The sequence below is a fragment of the Helianthus annuus genome, chromosome 6 (genome assembly GCF_002127325.2).
Source record: "Helianthus annuus cultivar XRQ/B chromosome 6, HanXRQr2.0-SUNRISE, whole genome shotgun sequence".
In the NCBI taxonomy this organism is placed as follows: domain Eukaryota; kingdom Viridiplantae; phylum Streptophyta; class Magnoliopsida; order Asterales; family Asteraceae; genus Helianthus; species Helianthus annuus.
Genome location: NC_035438.2, coordinates 60414308 through 60438048, shown reverse-complemented (window position 1 = coordinate 60438048; position 23741 = coordinate 60414308).

The window sequence follows — 23741 nt, the reverse complement described above, 5'->3', positions numbered from 1 at the left end:
TGAAATCGGTATAAGTAGGTATTTTGAATAATGATAAAATGATTTAGGTATAAAACATGATCGGGTTTGCATAATAAAATATTTTGAAAGATAAGTTTTGGGTAACGGTCACCTAAGTAAGGGAATCACCCCTAACTCGTTGGTGAAGTCGTTTTAAGGGAAGAGGGGTGGAGTCAATCGTCAAGGTAAGGAAGTCACTCCAATCTCGATGATACATCTCCACTAGTTGTTACAAGGAATATGAATTTAAATTATATGAAAATCATGCGTATATAAGTGTATCGAAAAGGTTCGATATGTTGTGCGTGTGAAAAGAGAAATCAAAGGTAAACTCGAGGTTGAAAGATTGCATCGTATAAAATGAACAATAGAAACACATGTTTGACCAAAGTTTGGAGTGTTCCAAAACGGAACTTTGACTAACCAAAGTGGTCGAAAAGTCTTTTGAGTTTGAGGAGCATGTTTTGGCCTAATAGGTAAAATACTCTCGCCGACAAGTCGGTTAACGGTATTTACCCTTCCGGTTACTACATGTCCCAAATCAATCGAAATTTCGAGACTTGGCGGGATTTATGAAAAAAATGCCAAGGAGTGGAACTAGTCGACAAGGTGCGGGTTTCACCCCTAACTTGACGATTTCGTATCCTAAGTGTGGTTGGTACTCGTCGGGTCAAAATTTAACTTCGACGTGTTGACGAGGGTCCACTAGAACTTGAAATTTGAGATTTACCATTAAGATGTGGATTTCACTCCTAGCTTAATCGCGATATCTCGTGTAAAAAAAGAATAGGTAGATTGAGAGTCGTTCACCAAATTGTGGGTTTCACGCCTATTTTGGTGAATTCGTCTCATTTGTACAATATGAGTGTTGTCGGATTTAGAATAATCGAGTAAAATGCATGAGGGAAGTGTATGTCGAAGGAGATACACAAACAAGTATAAACACATAAGAAAGCATATCAAGGATGATACTTAAATAATGAAATAAAACAAGTATTAACACATAGAGAAATATGTCAAGAATAACACATAAAGAATCGAACAACGAAACAAGTGTTAACACATAATAAAACAAGCATTAATGCGTAAGAATAACATGTCGAATATTACACATGAGTAACATACATGTTTAAAAGAGCATAAATAAGTAACAAATAAAGTATCATGTAGTAGTCCAAGCAAAGCATACGAATAAGGTTCTAAAACTATAGACTAGGCTAAAGCATTCCAACTTTTCCTAATTCCCTATAGTTATGGCTCTGATACCAATCTGTCACACCCCAACCAATGGCGGAAACATCGGGATGAGACGAAGTGTGAAGATTGCTAGAGACATCATAACGCTATTTGTGACAATATTTAGAAAATCCAAATTTCATTTCATTTCATAACTTCAAATAGTCAACATTACAAGAAATTCAAATACGACAAGTTTAACAAAACAACATGATAACATAACAAAATTTTGATACAACATTTTAAACCCTAACGTCTATATGTGTATCTAGGCATCAACGCTACTTCATTTCATAGCATCATCGTCCTCAACCTGTAACATGTTTAAAATAAAGTTCAATGCAAAAGCAAAGGCGAGTATACAAGTTTGATACGTACATAGCAAAAGATAAGTTTGAACAATTCCTCATAGCAAGCATGTGATTCAAGATAAACATTTAAACATGGCATGTGTCTAACATATCAAACCAAGAAAACGCAACTTGCTCATGACATAACCAAAGTTTCAGTAGAGGCGGGTCGTTAATCCTATAGCGCTACATATGTCAAGGTTTGGCTCGTACGAAGTTAATGATAAGTTCAACACATAAGAATAACCCAAATTTAAAGTATCAAGTCATCACATATACAAGCATGTTATAGGAATGTTCGTGTGTTTAGACAAAAGTTCATGTGTAAGTTTCAATAGGTAAACATGTTACACCCCAAAAGTAGTAAAAGTAAAAAAGGGGAAAAGTACGAGTATACTCACAAAGTTTGCATATGTTTTCCGATTATCCAATTGTTGACGAGTAGAGATTTAGAGTCCGAATGTATAAGGGTTAAGGTTCAAGTATGTTTAGAGTCGAGATTCGGTGTTTAAAACAACATAAAAATAAGATATGAGAATAACATGGAAAATAATCATTTAGTACATATGATGCTTGTTCTTGACACTAGGAAACTCGAAGGAGTTTAGATGTTTTCATGGAACAAGGTTCCATTAGAATCGTGACAAGTTATCATAGTCTAGGATGATGTAATCTAGTACCCCGACATATGAACACTAGTTCATCATCAAAGATTCGATTATTCGAATAATATATTTAGGTTATATAATATATGTCCAATAGTTCAAGCATGAGGTAGAAGATTAAAATCTTCATTTTGGTACCTCTAAATGTCATAGAAGTCACGTAGGAGGTAGGAAGATCAAGTCTTCCATTTAGGCACCTCTATGTGTTCACCACTACACTTGATGTAAAAAAAAACAACCAAGGAGGGTCATGAACATACAATAAAGAATAAGAAATATACACACTAACTAAGAGAAATCATCAAATCATGTGAGGATTGTATGTTTGGACAACCCAAGTTGTTCCATAATCACTCATGTATCAAAGACAAAGTTTGACATGACTTGTGGGTTAAAAACCCTAAACAAAACACCAAGTTTATGAGGTTTAATCCTCTGATTTTAAATGTCTCAACCTTGTTTTTAAGCTTAACCAACCATGGGATAAGTTGTAAGCATTAGGACATAGGTATGAGATGTGTTAGACACAAGTTGCATAGGTTTAAACAAGTTTTTGATGAACATAAAAACAAACAGAAAGTTTATGGACTATTTCGGGGCATTTCCAGGTCTGATTTCTCCAAGGAGAAGTCTAGGAATCGAACCCCATGATTATACAAGCAAGTAGGAAAAAGAATCGAGTGAATCGGATAAGAATTGAGTGAGTTATGCTCATTTTCGTGAAGGGGTGTCAATCTACTCGAACCCTTACTTTCAGCTACGGTTTGGTGGATGTTTTGTGAGTTTTTAGGGTTGCAAAAGTGGTAGGGAGGCTGGTTATAAGTGGTATTTATAGGGGGAAGGATTAGGGTTTCAATGGGTTGGGCTTTGGAAGTGTTTAGAAGGGGTTACACCTTGAAACTAGCCCACAAAACCCAACTATATGGGGCTGAATTTTGCTGAATTGGGCTGCCATATTTCTTTATTTTTTTTATTTTTTTAAAACATTATAATGAGTAATTTTGTTAATTAAGTTGTGTAATAATATGCAACAATGTTTCCCCTAACTTGTAACAAGGTGAAATATGAAATAAAACATGATTTAACTAGGTAAAAAGTGTAATGTACAAGCTTTATTTACGAAGCAAGTTCCGTATTTTACAACGATTACGATGAAAGAATGGTTATAAGAACACAAGATTTCCAAAGATAGAATTTCACGTAAGGTTTCTAAATGTAGGATGTTTGAAAACGCAGGGCGTTACAGGCAAGATCACTTAACCCAAATTTAGAGGCAGATTTAACAGACCTGGCAGACTTTCCAGCACCTACACAATCAAAAACAAGATAAGTTACTTTATTAATCAAACAATTCTACATATAATTTATTTTCTATAAGGATACTTACTTGACATAGTGGCAGATGCAGAGGATACTTCTTGAGAATCCTGGATAGTGATTTGGAAGCTTCTAACTTCAGGATCAAGCTTTTTGAAAGCTAACACTCTCTCTTTTGCAGCGGGGCTTAATTTCAGATGAGCAATGGAAATAGCTGCATAAAAGACAAAGAAAAAAAAAAGACATCAGTGATCCTCATCATATGAGACAGGACTGATAGTGATCCTTCGAGGATCCTCTACCCTACCATGAGTGGCCCATTCCTTGGGCAGATTCTTCCCATCCGGGATGGAACCCCTCTTAACAAAGAAAAACCGACGTTTCCAGTTTGTATCATTCTTGGTAACTTTGAAGATTGGGTGATCCTCCCCAGCTTTCCGTTTCAACAAATACCGGTGAAAACCGAAGGTGGTGAGATCGTAAAACTCAGCTAACTCCGCCATCCCCAGATCAATCCCTTCCTGCTCGATGATCCTCTCGAAGGTATAAAGAACCCTCCAGACCATCGGCATAGCTTGGATGTAAGAGATGCCGGTTAAGGAAAAGAAAGACTGGGTAAAGTCTGGAAAAGGATACGAGTACCCTATAGCAAACGGGGTAGCAGGAAAAGCCACCCAGACATCCGAGATAAAGTCGCTCAAAGCAGTAGGATCAAAGGATTTAAAAACGGCATTCGCCGGAAAGCAATGACGAATTTTGTCTACGTGGGCATCACTAAAGCAACACCTCTCCGTAGGAGAATCCTTGATAATCCCCTGGCTTTTTAAGGGACTATCCTTCTTGGAATCCTTGTGCGGAGAATTCCGGAGCAACATGTTTGGAACAGAAACAGAGTAGAAGCAGAAAACAGAGCAAAGAGAAAAGAAAGAGAGAAGAAGAGGATACCTGATCAGTCTTCGGTAGCGATTATAAAGGGAAGATATCTCGAATTTAAATGCAGAGTGATCCTAACCCTATCTCTTATTTATAATCATGATTTGCAGGGATTGTCACATCTATGACGTAATGATCACAACGGCTAGTCCGAGCATAACGGCTAGTTTCTTGGAGTCGCCCGTTAGAGATAAGATCAAAACAAAATATAACTCGTCTATTTACAATTAACTCCTTATATTTTGGGGGCAATTGTTAGGGCTGGATTTTTATTATACGTGATCCTTATAAGTGATCCTAACCAGTGATCCTTGTTCCTTTGGCAGACAGTGATCCTCAGGAGGACTTCAGGATCAGGATCATGGGACATTATAGTGATCCTTATACTAACGGCTACTTCCGCTCAATACAATATTGTTTTGCAGGAACCTCTAGCAGGATATGCTCTAGACATCATGATCCAGGGACGCGTCTTCACAAATATGGCAAGAGCTTAATCGAAGAAAGACGTTGCACATGATATGGAAACTAGGCTTGATTTATGGGCGGCTATTTAGGCTAGATTGTATCTCATTTCTAAAGGGGTAATGAGCTGAATAATAGTTTAGCTACCTAAAATAGGTCACCTACACATGTATAAATACCACTCTTCCTCATTCGGAAGAACACACACGACATACGACGCAACTCTCACACACTTAGACACCAAAAGCAATAGTGATCCTTGTACTCAGCTCATTATCATCCAAAGTTGTAATCATATTGTTGTTATATTGAAGTTGGTGATCGGTAGTTGCCATCACCCGAGGTTTTTTATGCCGGAGATCATTCATTGATCAAGGGCTTTTTCCTCGTATAAATCATTGTGTCTTTGCATCTTTATCACAGAAGTGATCCTTTACTTTCATAATTAACCAAGCATCATACCCCGTTTTCATAAAGTTTGGTTACATTATCCTTGTGTGATTTTTGACCAAAACAATAAGGATCCATGAGGATTTCTACCACATCCTGCTCTCTTGCCTCCAAGACATCCCTCGGAGGATACTTTGATTGCTATTGCTCCCTTGACTTCGAGGCTGGTTTCATCGATGAAGTGTAGCAGTTCTTAGCCTCCTGCTAATCACTGTCAATCTTGACTATTCCCCAAGGACTAGGGAGCTTCACATATTGATGGTAGGTAGATGGGACTGCCTTCATATCGTGTATCCAGGGCCTGCCAAGGATAACATTACAACAAGATAAACAATCAATAATACAAAATTTTTGATAAGAATGTAGGCCTTCTATGTATATTGGGAGTTTAATGTCCCCTAGGGTATTCTTAGTTTCGCCACTAAATCCCACGAGCACGGAGGATCTTGGTATGATATCCGATTCAGGGATACCCATTTTCTTTAGAACATCAAGCTGGATAATGTTCACTGAGCTTCCTCCGTCAATAAGGATCATGCGGACAAAATGGTTAGAAATGAAAAGAGTAATAACTAAACCATCATGATGAGGATCCTGGATATCAACACGATCATCCTTATCAAAGGTTATGACTTTTCCTTCAGAGACACTTGATGTTCGAACAGGTCTTTCTCCATTATCCATTTTAGTTTCCTTTGCATGCCTTTTAGCTGTCGAGAAGGATGTTCCACAAATGTCTGATCCTCCAGAAATAAAGTTTATAACTTGTGCATCCGCTAGAGGGGCTGGAGCTTTCTCTGGGATCCTCTCAGGATCATGAGTCCTTGACTTCTTTCTCCCCAGTAACTCTTTTAGATGCCCCTTGCTCAACAAATATCCAATTTCCTTTCTCAACGCAATGCATTCTTCTGTGAGATGCCCAAAATCTTCATGGTATGCACACCATTTTGATTTATCTTTGGTTGCAGCTGGTCTGTCATTTTTCCTGGGCCATCTAGCCTTATCACCTAAGTTCTGCATCGCAAGGATTAGTTCATTGTTATCAACAGAAAAACAATATTCAGAAATTAGAGGATAATCCTCATCATCCTCTTCTTGTTCAACAGCATGCACATTCTGGTTATCAGATTTATTGAAGGATCTGAACTTGTTGTTCTTGAACGAGGATCCTTGCTTCTCTTGCTTTGAGGATCCTGCTAGCCTCTCCTGGATTCTCTTGTCATCCTCTAGCCGAATGAACCTGAGTGCCCGGGTTCTTACCTCATCTAAGTTCCTGCATGGTGTCATAACAAGATCATCATAGAACAATGAATCCCTAAGTAATCCCATTTTAAAGGCTTCAACAGCCGTGGCTATATCCTAGTTGGGAATGTCTAAGGATTCTTTACTAAATTTGGTAATGTAATCCCTTAATGATTCATTATGACCCTGGGTAATCCTATATAGATCACTAGTTAATCGTTCAAATTTTCTACTACAAGAAAACTGATTATTGAATAAGTTAACTAGATTAGCAAATGAGGTAATAGAGTAAGGGGGAAGACTTAGCAGCCATTTGAGAGCTGATCCAGTAAGAGTGGATCCAAATCCCTTGCATAGGCATGCTTCCTTTAACCTTTCCGGGATTGGATTGATCTCCATCCTCTCCCTGTATTGTGCTATGTGCTCTTCAGGATCCGTCGAACCATCATACAGCTTCATGGTTGGCACATGGAACCTCTTGGGTATCTCAGCATCACAAATTGGTGGTGCAAAACGAGTTATCTTATGACTTCCATCTGCAATCTCTAGAATAGGTTTAACCACTCCTGGAATACTTGATATCATATCCTTTAACTTTTGCAATTCTCTGGCCATGGCATGGTTGATACCTGTATCCTGCATGAATCCATGGTTAGTTGTAAGAGAATTATTAAGAGTGTTACCTCCCGCCGGGTTCAAATTAGGAACACCAAATGTGAACCCATATTGTTGAGACTCTGGAATGACCGAAGGGCCAGTAGAAGCAATGATCTGCGTCGGAATAAAATCTCCCTGATGGACATCTGAACTTCCTGTTTGCAAACTCCTCAAGGATCCTGGCATCTGGAAGGATCCCTGAAACTGGGATGGTCGTGGAACAAAGGAGGATCCTTAAACCTGGGATGATCCTGGAACAAAGGAGGATCCTTGAACCTGGGATGATCCTGGAACAAAGGAGGATCCTTGAACCTGGGATGATCCTGGAACAAAGGAAGATCCTTGAACCAGGGATGATCCTGGAACAAAGGAGGATCCTTGAACCTGGGATGATCCTGGATGTTGGTGCATATTTGTGACAACAGCTTAGATTTGGTCTTTGCATATCTTGTAATTAGTTAAACGATAAACGGTTAGCGGATTTAGCTTTGTATTAGTGAGATATTAGAGTTTGGGCTAAACTAAACCCACTTTGGGTCTAGGGGGACGAATTGGGCTTGCCCAAGTAAGTAAACCCTAGTCCAACTTATAAACCTTGTGTTATATAAACAAAGTTAGACATTAGGGTTTAGGTTAATCAGTTAATCAGCCAAAACAGTTGCAAGAGAGAATTCGTGAGAGCCTATACAGCTTGGATGAATTTGAGAGAGAGGATTAGGGTTTTAATTGATTGTAATACTTTGGTTTGATAATCAATAGAAAACCCGGATTGAAAGTGATTTTCTGTTCCTACACGTTTCTGCTTATTCTGATCAAGAGGATTCCGCACTCTTGATCGGATTGACAATTCTGTGAAAGATCCATACACATCAAGGGGATCTACAATTGGTATCAGAGCGTTAGGCTCTTGAAGGCTCGGTTCAAAATTGTTTGCTGCAGAAACAGGGAGTGAAATTTTCGAAATTTTTGAAACCTGATAATTAGGGTTTTTGAAATTTTCGAAATTTTTGTGTGTTTGATTCTGATTTTCGATTTTTGTTGGCTGTTTTGATCTTCTGGTTTGTTTGTTTGGTGTTTTGCAGGTTTTGGAGATAGTTTTTGGTTGATTGTGTGAAGAATTTTGGGTGAAAGACTTGAAGATTCGAAGACTGTTCTTCGTGTTCTTCGTGATTTTTCATAAGTTCTTCATAATTTTCGTAATTACTTTGCTGATTAGGTTTTGTGATTTTGCAGATTTGTGTTAGCAGAATCCAGAAAATCATCAAAAAATTTCAAACAGATTGAGTTTCCATAGTTACTGGGCGAAATTAACTGTTCTGGCGAATTTGACTGATCTGCGAATTTAACCAGCAAACTTACCGGCGAAATTAAATCCAAAGGAGACTTTGGTAACCGTGTAATTTTCCATAGCGAAATTATCACGGTTTTTCGGGGAATTTACTGGTCGTCGTACTAGCGAAATTGACCAGCGAATTTGGCTAAATTTGGAGCGAAATTAACAGACCTGACCTGTCAGCGAACTACACCAGCGAACTTGACTTGTCAGCGAATTTGACCTGCGAATTAACACTAGCGAAATTAACTCAGAACCTAGCGAAATTAGGAGAGAAACTAAGGGGTGGAATTTCAGTTGGCAAGCGTCGGAAGATTTTCAGTGTTTTGCAAATAGAATTTGATCCGTAGCTCGTTTGACAGAACCGTTTGCGCCGTTAGATTCCTTGGATTTTTAGGACAAAAAAAAAGTCTGGAAAATCCCGAATTCGGTTTTTGACATTATATATCATTGGATTCATCTTTTCGAGACGATTCTAACGGTGTAATTTGGTAAGCACTGTTTTCGAAAAAATTTTGTACGGCTTTATCAGTCTATTACGTTAAAATGTCGAACATGTCTAGTTTGAATGAGCTGTTGAGAATGGACATGAGGTTGGCACTACCAACAAACCGCCTAAGATGATGAAGGTGGAAAATTACTTGACTTGGAAGGATCGTTTTCAATCCTTCATTGAATATCAGGATACGCGCATGTGGATATGTATTGAAGATGGGTACACGAACCCTACACATGACTTTGACGGCAGACCACGTAGAACAGCCTATGTGAACATGCAAGATAATGACAAAAAGATGTATGAGGCTGAAAAGAGAGCCTTGGCTGCAATCAAAATGTTGCTACCTGATAGCATCAAGCATACCTTCAAGAAGTACACTAACTCAAAGGATGTGTGGGATGCTTTGGAGAAAAGATACGCTGGAAACGCTGATGTCAAGAAAAACAAGATTGATCTACTGAAGAAGCAGTTTGTTGTTTTCAAGTACATGAAGCATGAGTCACTTGAAGACGTCATCAGTCGCTACTACCATCTGTTGTCAGAAATGGAAAATTATGAGATCGATTGCTATACTGACGTAGAGAAGAATGACAAGCTGCTAGATGCTTTGCCTACCAAGTGGGATATCTACACTCTCATGATCAAGGGTGAAGCAGATTATGAGACAAAAGAGCTTGAAGAGGTTGTTGGCAAGCTGAGAGTTTCTGAGCTCAGCATGAAGAAGAAAGATACTGGATATGATCAGGTTCAAGATCCATCGGTCTACAATGGGCTTACGTCTTCTTCATCTCACAACGCTTCTAGCGACTCTGCTACTGCGTTTTTATCATGTGAAAATGAGCAGGTTGTGGTGAATCAGGATGGTGATGTGTGTTTTGTTGCTGCTTCAGGAGGAACATCAGGAGCAAAGAAAACATCAGCTTCTAAGCAGAGTAGTAGTGCTAAGTCAATGCCAATGAGTGTGAAGTCAGCTGAAGAGCATCTGGCTCTACTTGCTTCGTTTGTTGCTTCTTATGAAAACTACATTCAGGGAAAGATTTCTAATCCTGCTACTTTAGATGAAGACTACGATCAGATTGACCCTGATGATCTTGAGGAGATGGATTTGCAATGGCAAATGGCCATGATTTCTAGGTGTGTGAAAAGGTTCATGAACAGAACAGGAAGGAAGTTTGTAGGGAGAAGTGTTGGTTTCGACAAGACCAAAGTAAGGTGCTTTAATTGTCAAAGTTATGGGCATTTTGCTAGGGAATGTCAGAAACAAAAGCAAGAAAACTCGAGTCAGAGTTCAAACAACAGGAATGCATCAAACAACTCTAGCTCAAAGGCCTTGATCTCTACAGCACGAGAAGGTTCGTATGACTGGAGGATTCATCTAGAAGACAATGAGAATGCCACTCAGGCATTCATGGCAGAGATAGTGCCTATTGATGATGATAAAGCTACTAAGGGAGATGCTGAAGTGAAAGCTGATGCTGAGGTGAATGTTGAGAATCAAGCTGAAGAAGAGAAGGATGATCAGACAACGGTTGCTGAAGAGGAAAAGCAAAAGTCTGAACATGAAAGGGAAGCTGAAGAAAAGGATGCCAAGTATAAAAGAATGGAAGCTCAGCTTGCGGCTCTAATGGCGAACCTTGACAAACAGACAGGAGAGGTAAAGTCTGATACGGTGTGTTTAAAATGCCGTGAACTACAGGGTGAGGTTGACAGGTTGTCCACACACAACCAAAGTTTGGTAAGCGAAATGTCTAACATTAAAGAATCAAATTTTTTTCGATAAAAGAAATGAATCTCTATACTTGAAGAAAATAAAAGGTTATGAAACTGAAATTGATTCTTTAACCTGCAAACTAAATGAAAAACTTCAAGTCATAGACTTAGCTCATGACATGATGGCTGAGAAAACAAAAGAGATTTCTGATAAAAACAAAGAGTTGTCAGATGCACAACTCAAAATTGTTGAATTTGAAAAGAAATTGGGTCAATTCAGGGATTCTACTTTTGTTATGAAACATATGATGGGTGGGTTAAAGAAAAGTAATGACAAGACTAGTGTGGGATTCCAAGGCTTTAATGAAGTCCCACCTCCTCTTAGTCATGATTATTCATTCCTACCTGATGAAGATGAGCTAACCAATTTCATGTCAACAGCACCAAGTTGTTCCACAGCAAGTCGAGGTGATGAGTCTGCGTGTGATGATGCTAAGAAGAATGATAACAGCAAACCAGTTTTGACAAAGAAAAATTCACATCCTAAGAATAAGAAACCAACTGTTGTTAAACAGATTACTTTTGTTCAAGGAAGTGACATGAAAAATGAAACAGTTGTTATTGAAAACGAATCTAATGTAGAGTTTGCTAAAAACAAGAACAAAGAAAATTCTGAAACTAAGCAAACTGAACCAGATTCTTCTAAAGCATCATCATCAAAGCCTGAATCTAGTTCAAAGGCTTCAGATAAGAAGTCTTCGAAAAGGATGTCGTGCTTCAAATGTCACACCAAAGGACATGTAGCTAGCTGTTGTCCTAACAAAAAGAATGAAGCACAAGTGAATGAGAGGAAGAGAGAGAAGTCACCAGAGAAAAGCGGTGATAAGCAGGAGAGAGAGTCCAACTCTCCAAAGAAATCTGCTCCTAAGCAAGCAGAGAAGTTGTTGTTGGTGTGGATAAGGCTGAAAAAGGAACTCCACAAGTTCCTCGTTTTCAAAGAAATCAACCTAGATTTCAGCCTAGATCTCCGCCAGGCAGATTTGAGAGACCTAGAATCAGTTCACCAAGAATGAACAATCAAAATACAAATAGTTTCAGAAGTCAAGGTCAATATCAAAATCGATACCAAAATAATGGTGGTCGAAATTTTTATAACAATGGCTTTAGAAATTACAACAATAACGCTTCTTGGAATCAAAATCAAAATTTTCAAAGGTCAAAAAGTCCAAACACACATAGGAACCCTCAGGACCAAAGACCTAGTGGAAATCAAAATCAAATTCCAACAGGTCTGAGATCCAAGACTCCAGTTAGGAGTAATGGATATTGGATGGATGTTCCAGTGGTTGGTGAATTTGGACGACTCAAGACCATTAAGGCTTGGGTCCCCCAATCTAACTAATTTTTTGGTTGGTGTGTGCAGGTGCTGCTAAGGAGGATTATCAACTTGTGGTATGTTAATAGTGGCTGCTCCAGGCACATGACGGGGGATGCGAGGTTGTTAACTGAATTTGAAGATTATGATGGAGGACATGTGAACTTTGCGGGTGCTAAAGGTGGTAGAATTACTGGACGAGGAAAGGTGACCAATGGGAAGATCACACTGGACAAAGTGAACTATGTGGAGCAGCTTAAACACAATCTGATGAGTGTGACACAAGTCTGCGACAAGGGTCACTCGGTCCATTTCACCAAGAATGAAGCATTAGTGTTGAAACCAGGTATGGAGATACCGGACGATTGGATAGTGATGCGAGCGCCAAGGAGAAATGACACTTATGTCATGGACATGGGTGCTAAGGATCCAACTGCGGTGGTGGCGTGTTTACTATCAAAAGCATCTGAAGCTGAATCGATGTTGTGGCACAGACGCATGGCCCATATTCACTATCGAAAAATGAACTATCTTGTTAAAAATGAGCTAGTGAAAGGGGTTCCAATGCAGAGGTTTCAAGTGGAAGACAAATGTCTTCCATGTCAAAAGGGAAAACAACATAAGAAACCTCACAAGTCTAAAACAGTAAATTCCATAGATGCCCCTTACGAATTACTTCACATGGATTTATTCGGTCCAGTGAACGTGAGGAGCATAGGTGGAAAGTACTATTGTCTTGTTGTCACTGATGATTACTCACGTTATTCATGGGTTTTCTTTTTAGGTTCAAAAGATGAGACAGCAGAGATGTTGATAGATCTTTTTACAAAATTGGAAAACGTCCATGATGCAAAGATCAAGAGGATAAGGAGTGATAATGGCACGGAGTTCAAGAATCGCATTTTGGATCTCTATTGTCTTCGCAAGGGAATTGAACATCAATATTCTGCTCCTTATACGCCTCAACAGAATGGAGTAGCTGAGAGGAAAAACAGGACGTTGATTGAAGCCGCTAGGACAATGCTTTCAGATTCTAAGCTACCAGTTCTTTTCTGGGGAGAAGCTGTGAATACAGCTTGCTATGTCCTAAACAAAGTTTTGACTGTTAAACGTTTTAACAAAACTTGTCATGAATTGATGTTTATCAAGAAACCAAACTTAGAAGGCTTTGAACCATTTGGATTACCCTGCACCATTGTGCGTAATAAAGATAAACAAAAATTCGGTGAGGTGGCTGACGATGGCTACTTTCTAGGTTACGTGCCTGGCACACCGAATAAAAGGGGTTTTAATCTAAAAACTGGTAAAATTGAGGTTGTGTTTAATGTTGAAATTACTTCTTACAAACCTCAACAATCAACGAGTGGACCAGCTATATTATATGATTATGAAAGTGTTTTTAAGTCATTTAATATTCTTGAGTTTTCCAATGCAGATGAGTCTCAGCTGATTCAAACAGTGATTGGTGATGATGAAGGCGAGTTCATGCCTAGATCGAATGTTGATATGACGGATGCTCCGGAAACTTCCCAAGATGCTGCTGATACTGATTCAAGTGATAGTGAACCCGAACCCAATCAGGGGGAGGATTTCATTAATCCGTTTGCAAATCAGAATATTCATGGGGAGGTTGGATCAAACCTGGGTGACAATCTAGTAGTCAATGCTGTTGCTACTACACGAGCAAATAGAGATCATCCAGTTGACATGATACTTGGAGATCCTACTGCAGGTGTACAGACGAGAAGAAGCATAGCAGCGAATACAGGGTTATTTGTTTCGATTGAGAAGACTGGGATTGTAAACGAGCGCTTGTATAGTTGCTTTATTTCCCAAGAGGAGCCGAAGAACATTCATATGGCTCTTAAAGACAATTCATGGGTTGAAGCTATGCAAGAGGAATTGGCCCAGTTTGCGAAGTTGAAAGTTTGGCAGTTGGTTGATCTTCCTAAAGGTGAAAGAGAAATTGGCACTAAATGGGTGTTTAGGTGCAAGAAGGATGAAAGAGGTATAGTCACGCGAAACAAGGCTCGATTGGTTGTCAAAGGTTTCAATCAGCAAGAAGGGATAGATTACAATGAAGTGTGTGCACCAGTGTCAAGGTTGGAGGCAATTCGTTTGTTTCTGGCTTTCGAAACTTTCAAGGGCTTCAAAGTTTACCAACTAGACGTGAAGAGTGCGTTTCTTTACGGGAAAGTCCAAGAAGTGGTGTATGTCTCACAACCAGATGGGTTCGTTGATCCAGATTATCCAGATCGGGTGTACAAACTTGATAAGGCTTTATATGGATTACATCAAGCTCCCAGGGCGTGGTACGAGACACTGTCTACACATCTGATCAAGAATGGTTGAAAGAGGTCAGATTGACAGTACACTGTTCATCAAGAGGAAGAAGGAAGATTTTCTGCTGGTTCAGGTGTATGTGGATGACATCATCTTTGGGTCATTTGATGAAAGCATGTGTAAAGATTTCGAGCAGGTCATGAAGAGCAAGTTCGAAATGAATGCTATGGGTGAGCTGTCTTACTTTCTGGGATTACAAGTTGAACAAAAGGAGGATGGGATGTTTATTCATCAAACAAAGTATGTGTATGACATTTTGAGTCGGTTCAAAATGAATGATTGCTCTACTTCCAACACACCCATATGTGAAAATCACAATCTTGGCCCAGATCATGAAAGTACTGAAGACGTTGATCCTACTCAATACAGGGCAATGATTGGTTCTCTAATGTACTTGACTGCTTCAAGACCCGACATCATGTTTTCCGTATGCTTGTGTGCCAGATATCAGGAAAATCCTAAAGAGTCACACATGAAAGCAGTGAAGCGGATTCTTCGTTACTTGAAGGGGAAACCTAAACTTCGGTTGTGGTATCCAGCTGATAGTGATTTGACGTTTGTTGCTTACACTGACTCAGACTTTGGAGGATGCAAATCGAACAGAAAGTCTACAACAGGTGGTTATCAGTTCTTAGGAGGCAGGATTGTGTCTTGGCAATGCAAGAAGCAATCTTGTGTGTCTACCTCTACGTGTGAAGCTGAATATATTGCTGCTGGAAGCTGCTGCTCTCAGGTTCTCTGGATTCAACAGCAGATACGCGATTACGGTTTGGATTTCACTCGTACTCCTATTATGATAGACAATAATGCCACAATTTCAATAACTAATAATCCCGTGAATCACGGTCGCACAAAACATATTGACATACGTCATCATTTTATACGGGATTGTGCTGAAAAGAGACTAATTGAATTACATCGAGTCGACACAGAAGATAACCTGGCAGATCTTTATACTAAAGCATTTGACAGGGCTCGCTTTGAACACTTAGTCGAACTCACCGGGATGAGGAATCCTGAATAACTGGTTAAGAATTTTTGTAAATACTTAACTGCTTTTCTTAAAAATCAAAAACATAAAAAAAATTGAAAAATCAAAAACATAAAAAAATATAGAAAATCAAAAAATGAGATTTCACTGTGTGAAAAAGAAGAGATAATAGTACATCAGCAAGTTAGACTGTCACACTGAACTTGAACTATAAATTGCTTAAGTGTGATAGCAGCTTCATCATATGATGTACCAGTAGGCAAAAGCATGAAATAATCAACTTACCAATGTAATATAAACTTAAATGAACTGAATATGAGTGGGGAACACATCAGTGGTGTATGGCTTAATGACCTCAATTCTTGCGTTGATAGATTGCCAAAATTTGAAGTTTTGGGTCTTTATACTGTTGTTTCATCTAGGGATATCTTGGCTATCTGTCTGTTAGAACTAAAATTGTACATGACCCCAGGAAAGAAAGTCACTTGGAATTAGCTCATTTCTATTTGAATGTCTGTATGTTTTCCCGATACACACAATTTTGATCTGATTCTGAAATCTTCTCTGAAAAAAAGTCGTGTACCTCCTCTGCTGCATCCAGATATATGCTGACCTGGAGGTGCTAGGCAACGACAGCTTCTGCTGCATCCAGATACATGCTGACCTAGCTGTACGTTGTCGCACTATAGATCTAATACACCCGAAAGAGGCCCTCAAGTGCCCAAAAGAAACCCAAGAAACCTATATCAAACTGAGAAAATCTCATTTGATCTGTATATTATACCATCTCTACTAAAGATCTATTCTGTTCTCTTCTCAACCCATTCCCAGTTAAAATTTCAGAAATCTGGATTGGACTTGTGAAATATGTGGTAAGGAAGATACTTGCATGATAGAGTGTGCTGTTTTTATTTCCAGGATTTGATTAGTATTTATTTGGGTGTTCATTGTTAAGCAATCAAAACATGATAAAACAATTTATATGCAGACCTAGGCACAGTCCGGATATCTTAAAGGATGACAACAGTATACTCACCTACTACGATGAATCTTTGTGCATACCTTGATCGCGGGGGTATATCCTGTTGTGGGACACGCTTGTATTTCAGTAAATAAAATTACCTTAATGTATCATATGGTAATGGTACTTGAAATGTTCATGCATTTTGTTTAAGAGGACAAACATACTGGTAATCGTCTTGAACTGTTTTTCACGAAAAATTAAATAAAGAATTATCTAATTGTGTGAAACAATTTGATTGTGCTGATATGATCTTCTTACCAGTGATTCTCACAAAAATAGAGTGTTTATTGTTTTTATATTTACTTGCTTTCAGAAAATACAAAAATCCAAAAATAGTGTCTTTTTCTGTTAAAATTCTTAACGTACGGAAAACTGTTATTCTTGGAGTAATTGTTACTGATAGGGGGAGACGGTGTTAGAAAGTGAGTTCAAAACTTTCAATCAGGCAGGTTCTTGTGTGTTGAACAAAAAGTTTTGCGTGTTGGTGATAAGTGGAAAATGCTTAATCTGTGATACAGTTTAACTATCTCTTGAAAAATAATAATTTATTTAACTTTGCTGAAAAAATCTTATGGTTTCTCGAGATGTTTGTTTTATAGTATACAGATTGAAGCAGTGTGTTGGTGAAATGTTGCTGTCAAGTGTGAAGATGAGAGTTTGATTGGATGCATGGTAGAACCTCCTTTCTATATTGCAGACAAAGTTAAAGAGTTTGAAGATTGCTGTGCAAATGCTAAACTGGAGTTTACTCAAGTGCTAACATGTTGAAGATTTGGTGATTGGATGCATCAGCTTAGGGGGAGTCGGTTGCTGACAGAAGCTATTGAAGCTGAAGCTATCCAAAGACCAAAGACAGTGCAAGACTACATGAAGATTGCAAGAAGACTGAAGACAAAGTTTTTATGAAGCTATTGTCAAGGGGGAGTTTGTTGGTGCATATTTGTGACAACAACTTATATTTGGTCTTTGGATATCTTGTAATTAGTTAAACGATAAACGGTTAGCGGGTTTAGCTTTGTATTAGTGAGATATTAGAGTTTGGGCTAAACTAAACCCACTTTGGGTTTAGGGGGACGAATTGGGCTTGCCCAAGTAAGTAAACCCTAGTCCAACTTGTAAACCTTGTGTTATATAAACAAGGTTAGACATTAGGGTTTAGGTTAATCAGTTAATCAGCCAAAACAGTTGCAAGAGAGAATTCGTGAGAGCCTATACAGCTTGGACGAATTTGAGAGAGAGGATTAGGGTTTTAATTGATTGTAATACTTTGGTTTGATAATCAATAGAAAACTCGGATTGAAAGTGATTTGCTGTTCCTACACGTTTCTGCTTATTCTGATCAAGAGGATTCCGCACTCTTGATCGGATTGACAATTCTGTGAAAGATCCATACACATCAAGGGGATCTACACTGGAACAAAGGAGGATCCTTGAACCTGGGATGATCCTGGAACAAAGGAAGATCCTTGAACCTGGGATGATCCTGGAACAAAGGAGGATCCTTGAACCTGGGATGATCCTGGAACAAAGGAGGATCCTTGGACCTGGGATGACCCTGGAACAAAGGAAGATCCTTGATTCTGCTGCGCTCCTGAGTATCCTCCTGAATTCATGAAGGATTCCATATGCTGAGGATAGGATCCTGCTGGCTGGAAATATGAACCTGATGCCTGAGTCACTATTGCTGATCCGTAGTGCACTCCTTTTGGTCCACCCACATATTGAACATCTGGAACCACTGATGGCTGAGAAGTGATCACCGGAGTATCAAAATTCAAAGATCTGGGCACCAGTGGGGAATGATCCTCTGCCGCTTTCTTTTGTTTCTTGAGATCTCCGATTTCCTTGAGAATATTTTCATTGGTCTTATCCTGTTGCTGTATATGATCCTTCATCTGCAAAATCAGAGTAAACATGTCACTAGAGGTATTCTTCAATGATGAAGCCATGTACTTGTATGCAATGAACCGGAATGATCACCAACAGAAAAACTTCTTAGGAATGAAGCACCAATTGCCCCACGCTGAGCGCCAAACTGTTTTGGTCAAAAATCTAGTGAGGATAATGCAACTAAACTCTTAGTTACGGGGAATGATGCTTGAAATGAAGAACGATAATAAGGATCACTTCGATGTAAATTGCACAAACAACACAAGGATTTATACGAGGAAAAAGCCCTTGATCAATGAATGATCTCCGGCATAAAAAACCTCGGGTGATGGAAACTACCGATCACCAAACTCAAATAAATCAGTAAATGTTTACAACTTCGGATAGTGACGAGCTAGGTACAAGGATCACTATGGTTAACTGTGTAAAAGTGTGTGAAAACTGTTAAGTGTTTGCTGAAAGCTTCAAGAATGCTGGTGTACGAGAATGTGTGTAGCTGAAAGTGGCTAAGTGTTCTAAAAATAGCTCGTCACCCCTTTAAAAATAAAAGCTAACTAAGCTATCAAACTATCCGTCTTTTGTGCCATGCTCCCACGTTCTCCACAACGTCCATTTCCATTCAAACGTGTGCGAAATACCCGTGGAATATTCCATAGTAACGTTGCCAAGACCAAGTCAAGCCTATTACTCCTGCAAAACAATACGAAACATAAACAAACAATCGTTAGTATGAGGATCCTTAGGGTGATCCATGATGTAACACCCCCAAAATACCACCTGCGGAAACCCCGCGAGGCGTGTTACACATCAGAGTCTGAGCCACCAATCACATTGAACCAATAGTAAATACTTAAATAAAACATGTCATTAATCACCAAGATTAAATGTCAACACAATATTAATTTCCAAGAGTTATGTAGCGGAAGCATATGATAAGTCGTTTAGTAATCGTTTCAAAATAAACTTAAAACCAATGTATCAATTATAAGTAATCCAGCAGCTTCGATCCATGACCACTCCAGCACGCCCAGATAGCAAGTCCATGTTCCAAAGTTAACGTCCTACAAGCATTCAAACAAGTGTGTCAGACTACGCTGGTGAGTTCAAGGTGTTGCTTACATGTGAAGTTACCAGATATTGGTTAAATCAACTCGTTGTTTGGTTCAGATGTCGTTGTTAACTTGATTATTGTACCGTATGCAGCGTCAATGATGAGAATGCCTAACTCCAATGCCCTACAGGCATTGGTCAAGTCAAGGTATCAAACAACCTTGACAAGCTGTAGGAGGTCTTATATCCGCGTTACAAGTTGCCCCAGTAATTAGTTCACGCCCGTCCTTACGGCCCGGTGTGAGGGTGCCAAACCTAATAGCGCTATCAACTAATTACCCCATTGCCTTACAGGCAATCCGGTAAATGATTGTTTCTATGTTTCAGTTGTTTACCCCAAGTTTCCCCTCCAAATGTTTACCGGTTGTCCCAAACCACCGGGACGCATGCTTGAGAAAATGCAATGAACTCACCTGGGATTGCTCGACAGGTTATACCAAAGTTACTCGAACTAAGAGTTGTCAATTTCGTCCTAACAGGGTTATTATACAAATCAAGTTTTTGGTTTCGAGTTGTACACATAAACATTACATAAGTCAATGGTTATAACACATAGCAACATGTAACACCTTGATCAACTATTAGTAGCATGAAGTTCATATAAGCATGACCCCTAACTTGTGCGACTGTGGGTGATTGGGCTGTTATGGTTGTGCAGGCCCAATCCCCTTGTGCGATCCAGAAAGACCGAGCCCAAAAGGTAATCGGCCAATCATAATAACAGCCCAAAACATATCAGCCCAAGTAAAATAATACGTGGTGACTTGTGCGGTCCGAACTGGGTTGTGCGGTTTGAAATTGGGCTTTGAGGCCCAACAATTAAACAAACCTTATCACATGTGCGATCCAAAGGACCTTGTGCGAGTGGGCCATCTTGTGCGGTCTGAAAGTTTGTGTGATCCAGCCGTGTTGTGCAATTAGTTTCATAATTCCGGAAATCATGTTGGTTCGGTTACAATCATTCACAGTTTCCAAACATGTGATATCAATTAACACAATCTAGGTTATCACTATTTCCTTAGCCGATCGAACAAGAGTTTTTAACATTCGATTCATATGAACCCTAAATGAATTCAACAAGAACATCAAGCATAGTCAATAACATGGTTAAAGATCCTAACAACAACAACATCATTCGGTCATGAACACATATACGGGTTAACATCCATATCAAAACCGATTCACATGGACTTTATGTAACAACTGTCACTAAAATCCATAATTAGGATGGTAATTAGTTATTAAGAGAACCCTAATTGAGACACCCAAGTGATTCTACGCAAACCCTAAAATTTCCAGAACAATCAGAATCAGGATCAGGGCCCCTAAAACTCAAGGGGGGCAAAACCCTAGTTACGATTATCTAAATAACTTGCTGGCCGTTTTGAATTTCACAATTTTATCAACTCAGCTAAGTTACTTAGACACGAAGCTATCTATAGAAAATAGGTGACCACTCGCGTAGCGCGACGCCCATGGGGGGTACCCCTAGCGCTACGCGACAGGGACAAATTTCGCGTAACATAAGTTACCACTCGCGTAGCGCGACGCCTATAGTGATACACCTCGCGCTACGCGACAGGGTCAAATTTTGGGTATAAATAGAGGGGTCTGGCACTTGCATTTTGGTGTTAATTCGACGAAGAAATTCACTTCGTAGACGAAGTTATACACTATTTACTACAAAAACACACACGATTCACGAAGTGCTGCCACAATCAGGGTAATAACTCGATCGCTATTACGATTCAACGTCCGATCGATTATAACTATCCAACGATAGTCCAGGTGCTGCTCAATTGAGCTTGTACTTTGATTATTCGTCGTGATTTCGACTTGAATATTAGAGTGCTGTTCGAATTCGGACTATGCTCTGTTATTCGTTGTGAATCCGATTGAATTATTAAGGATTGCACTGATTAATCGTTGTGAGGGTTTGATCTCGTGAATTGACGTAACTGCTGAATTAGTTACTAACCTATTGTGTGTGTGCATTATTATTAAATTAGGTTAAATCAAGGCTAATCAGTAGGCTTATACCTTGCCCGTTAAATCTGCAATGTGAGTCATTCCTCTTTTATAAACTCTTTTCTCACAGTTTGTGAGCCAACTGTTTTACAATACTCCAAATTATTTTCAAAGTATTATAATTACAGGGATTAAGTCGTGGTTATCTTAACCGCTGGTTAGTGGGGTATTGTGCACATTACTAAATTTCTCACGGTTAGGCAATAAGCCCTGACATGGGTTAGGCTAATAAGACCTAACTGTGACAAAACGTCACTAATTGGGTGACTGGACCCAATAGTGGTATGACCATCGTCACACGGGTGGCAAGACCAGATATTAATTAAGATACTGCCATAGTAATCGCTCTTATGTTGTAATTTATAACTATGTGTCATTTTTATCAAAAGGAATGATTCACTCAGTATTTCCCCGCTGACAAAACCTTTTTACAACATGTTTCAGGTGACCTATTGAATTAAGAACACGTGCTACGGAGCACTATCAAGCTTGAAGTGGTGGCTCAAATAAAATAAATAAACATGTTTGTAAAATAATGAAATTATGATATTTACGGGATTATCCCGAAATGTAAATAAAGAATACTCGGGCAAATTTTCTAAGTTTAAAACGATCCTGTTAAGACTTCCGCTATAAAAATAAATACCACGGGATTTTCTGTCCCGCGGCTCCCGAAACGGGTCAAACCGGGTCGGGGGCCGTGACAGAAAAAGGTGGTATCAGAGCCACTGATCAAGCCACTGATTTAAGCCTATTAAGTATTTAGAAAATACTTAAATTTTATTAAATTGCTATTTTGTGATTATGTGCTTTATTATCTGATTAATTGCATATAGTATGGAACATATTTTATATGTTTAGCAATTAATAAATAAATTAGACTAAAATTTTAGTGCCTTTACAAGTCTAGAAGTCTTATTCAGTATATATATAAATTTATAAATAAAACTTAGGGTACTTTAAAATTCTAATTGTTCTGGTAGTTGAACACATATTTCTATCAAAATTTGTTATAAATTCTGACATAATAATTGTGTGTATTATGCAAAAACAGCATGAGTGATTTGTCTGATACCCTTCAGAATTTAAATCTCTATCCAGTAAGAGTAGAAGTTTTCAGAGATTTTAATAGATATATACCAGATATGGAGGAACCTATAGAATTTAAGGTTTTACCTCTCGAGCCTAAGAAACCGGAAATTGAAGAAAGTTCTAGGCAAATTAAGGGGTTACCATCTCAAGAAGAAATAGATCTTACAATAACAGACTATAGTATTATCAAGACTATTAATGAAACACAACTATCAATGAACTTAGAACCAGCTGTTCCAAACCTTTCAGTACACTCGCAACCTTTCGAAATAGACGAATGGTTGACTCATGAAATGCAGTTACAGAACAATCCCTATAAACTTTTTCCTCAGTTCCAACTGAAACCTTTACGAAATCCACCTAAGAGTAACAAGAATACAGTTAGACTCCGCCAGTTCAACCAAGAATTAATAAATATTGGGAATAGGATCCAAGAGATTGGAAAACAAATCTCCTAGAAATACGATCCAAGGAAACAACGTTATTAGATTATTATTTAACAAAAGGATCGGGAATTTATGAAATTGCGATTATGTAATAGTAATAGTAAAATTGGCATATGTAAAATAGAAAATAAAATAGTTATATATAGAAGCATGATCTAATGAAAATCTTAGAACATTTACAAATTTGGGTTCGTTTACGTGATTATGTGCAATTAAGTAACATAGGATTATTTCTTATATACTAATTATTTATCTATAAATTAGTTGTCAAATGGAAAACGCTAATAATGAACCAGTTAACAAGGATAATCAATCCGAGCAACAATCAGGGGGTCAATATATGACTAGGCAGGATATAGAAAATATCGTTGCTCAAGGGATAGCCAATACTATTCCAACAATGATTGCTCAGGGGATAGCCAACGCTATTCCAGCAATTGTCACTGCTGTTAAAAATCCCGTAGAACCACAGCAAATCATTCCTAGCAAACGTATTTCTGAAGATAATTTCAGTAGTAGCGTAAACGGAGGCAATGATCATGTTAATCATGATAAAGAACCGCGACAAGCTCCGCTCCCTAAGAA